The sequence below is a fragment of the Arachis ipaensis genome, chromosome B06 (genome assembly GCF_000816755.2).
Source record: "Arachis ipaensis cultivar K30076 chromosome B06, Araip1.1, whole genome shotgun sequence".
In the NCBI taxonomy this organism is placed as follows: Eukaryota; Viridiplantae; Streptophyta; class Magnoliopsida; order Fabales; family Fabaceae; genus Arachis; species Arachis ipaensis.
In genome coordinates, this window is record NC_029790.2 from 11,183,060 (window position 1) to 11,186,388 (window position 3,329).

The following is a 3,329-nucleotide window of genomic DNA, read 5'->3' on the forward strand; positions in this document are numbered from 1 at the left end:
AAAATATGTAAATTAGTTATTATTAAGGAAATTTTTTATTATTTACGTTAGTTATACATCATATATTTGTTTTGTTAAAATTATATTATTTTATCATATCATATTATGATTAAAATCATTGTTTTTTTTTTATCATGAATAGAGTACCCGGGCCAACTTATTATTATTATTATTATTATTATTGTTATTGTTATTGTTATTGTTATTGTTATTGTTATTGTTCTTGTTCTTGCAAGGATACTGTGTCTGATCTATACGTCGGTCTGGTTGTTCAGCAAATTCGCCTGAGCCGACGATATCCTTGTGAACTCGAACCCGAGCGTGGTACTTGCAAAAGGGACTCCGATGCTCAAGTTAATAAAAGAATAAACCAGATAAAAAATGAGTATATAAGATTGGAGATAGATAATTTCAGAATGGACTTTGGGGCGAAATAATCTTCTTGGGCAGAAGTGTTTTTGTCCTTTGTGTTTTCCAACTCTCTTCTTCGGATTTATAGATTCAGCGTGTAGCTTAACGGTCAGTGAAGTTCGAGATCTTCGGTGAGTGGGCTAGTCCGATATATTGGCGTGTGAGCTGGTTCCGAGATTTTGGTGTGTGAGCAGTTAAAATGTAACCGTTGCGTCGAGGTATAGCTCGGATTGGGCCAAGGTCCTTGGGTACAATACACAGCCCCCAAGCTTGACTTGATGTGAGTGCAGCAAGTTGAGCTTTTTGTTAGGACTAAAACTCAAACGTGGGTTCAAGCTTGGGCTAAAACTCAAACGGGTTTTTTCGGAGATGAAAATTTTGAACACATTTATGGACATGTTCGTGGCCGGATTCAATCGTGCTGTCAGCCAAATCTCATTGTTCTCCCCAAACTTTGACGTTGGGAAGCTCAATGTTGCAAATATTGTTGTTAACGGTCACCTTGCTGATGATGAAGGTGTCGAAGACCAGGCTGAGAGTGTTCCTCCTCCTTGGTGGAGGTTTTTATGTTGTATTGTTGTTTTTCTGTTTAAATCAGAATGTTTTGAGCTTTGCTTCCGACTTTGTTGTCGACGTTTTGTGTTTGTGGATATTTGGTCTAGCTCGTGTGCTAGCTGCTTTTGTGAATATTTGATATTTTTGTTAAGTTTCATTGACGTATCCGACTTTATGATGTCGGTTTGCTAAATTTTGGTTGATATGCTTTCAATATTGTTTGAAGATGTGTATAGGCTGACAATTTTATTGAAATGCTTGGTATATGAGATGGTCGGCCTCGTTAAAACCTGTCCGAGTAAACCCTCCTTAGGAAAAAACCTCGTGATCAGGAAAAAGAGTACCTGGCCAGCTCATATTTACATTGAAGAAAGGATTCAACTGTAGTAAAATTTCAGGGACGAAATGTTCCAAGTATTAGGAATAGTTGTCCCTTCTAATGTTTCCAAACTGTATGCTCCCTTTCCTATGACTTTGGAGACTCCGAAAGGCCTTCCCAATTGGCGGCTAGTTTTTCCTGCCCTGGTGGTTTTCGGACTTCCTCCATTTGTCATAGGACCAAGTCTCCTTCTTGTAATATTCTCGGTCTGACTCTTTTATTATAATGCTTGCATATTGTTGCTTGCATTGCTCATTGTCTTAGTTCGGCGAGGCTTTGTTCCTCGTCTATTAAGTCGAGCTCAGACGTTCGGTCATCTGAATTGTTTTGTTCGTTGAAGTATTCGATTCGACTTGATCCTTGGCTGATTTCGACAGGTATCATGCATTCTGCACCGTATACTAGTCTGAATGGGCTCTCATTTGTTGTTGTGTGAGGTGTTGTGTTATAACTCCACAATACCTCTGGTATAAGCTCAGCCCATCGTCCTTTAGCATCTGTTAGTTTCTTTTTTAATGCATGCAAGATAACTTTGTTAGCCGCTTCTGCGAGCCCATTGGTTTGCGGGTGCTCGACAGAAGAAAAATGATATTTAATATGTAAGTCTGTAAGATATGATGCAATTTTCCTATCTGTGAATTGCCTATCATTATCAGATACAATTTTCCTAGGTAAACCAAATCTGCATATTATCGACTTCCATATGAAATTTTGTACCTTTTCGGCTGTGATTTTTGCGAGAGGCTGTGCTTCGACCCACTTTGTGAAGTAATCGATAGCTACAAGTAAGAATTTTACCTGTCATGTTGAGATAGGGAATGGGCCGAGTATATTCATCCCCCAATTATGAAATGGCCAGCTGACGTTTGATGTATGCAGGAGTTCGGCTGGGTTGTGGATAAGTGGTGTGCATCTTTGGCATGCGTCACAGTGTTGTACCTTGTCTTTGCAGTCTTTTCTCATCGTTGGCCAGTAATAGCCGGCTCGGAGAATTCTGGTGACTAGGCTCCTACTTCCAATGTGGTTTCCGCATATTCCATCATGTAACTCATTCACTGCGGTTTTTGCTTCTGCTGGTCCAAGACATTTCAGAAGGGGTCGGGAGATTCCCCGTTTGTATAGTTCGGTCCCCAATAGGGTGTATTGGCTTACTTTGTATCTGAACGTTCTTAAGTTTTCATCTTCTGGTATTTCTCCATTCTTTAAGTATGCAATGAACGTTTTTCGCCAGTCTTCCTTTTCATGTGAAATACTCAAAATAGATTTCATGTCTAAACTCGGTTCTATTAGTGTAATATGGCGGAGCTTATCTGTTTGATCAGTCATTCTATGTGTGGCTAATTTTGATAAAATGTTGGCCCGATAATTTTGGTCTCTAGATATGTGCAATATTTCGAAATGTTGAAAAGATTTCATTAAGGTTTTAACCGAATTTAAATATTTTCTAGGATTGTATCTCGTACCTGAAATTGGCCGTTTACTTGTTGCACTACGAGTAATGAGTCACAGTGTACCATTAGGTTGGAGATTCCCACTTCTATGGCCAGTCTTAACCCTGCTAGTAAAGCCTCGTACTCGGCTTAGTTGTTCGTTGCCTGAAAGAGGAATTTGACTGATTGTTCGGCCTGGACTCCCTCGTCATCCTTCAGAAGGATTCCTGCTCCACATCAGTTTTCATTCGATGCACCGTCTACATACAAGTCCTATTTTCTTGGGTGTTCTCCTTTGTCTGTGAACTCTGTTACGAAGTAGGCTAATATTTGGGCTTTGGGTGATCCCCGTGACTGATATGAGATGTCGAATTCAGAAAGTTCAATTGCCCATTTTGTCATTCATCCTGCTAAGTCTGGTTTCGATAATATTTGACGTAGGGGATGTCTAGTACGAACTATAATCGGATGCGTTTGGAAATAATGCCTCAGGCGCCGAGCTGTGATTATTAAACCGAACGCCAGCTTTTCTATTGTTGCATATCTTAACTCGG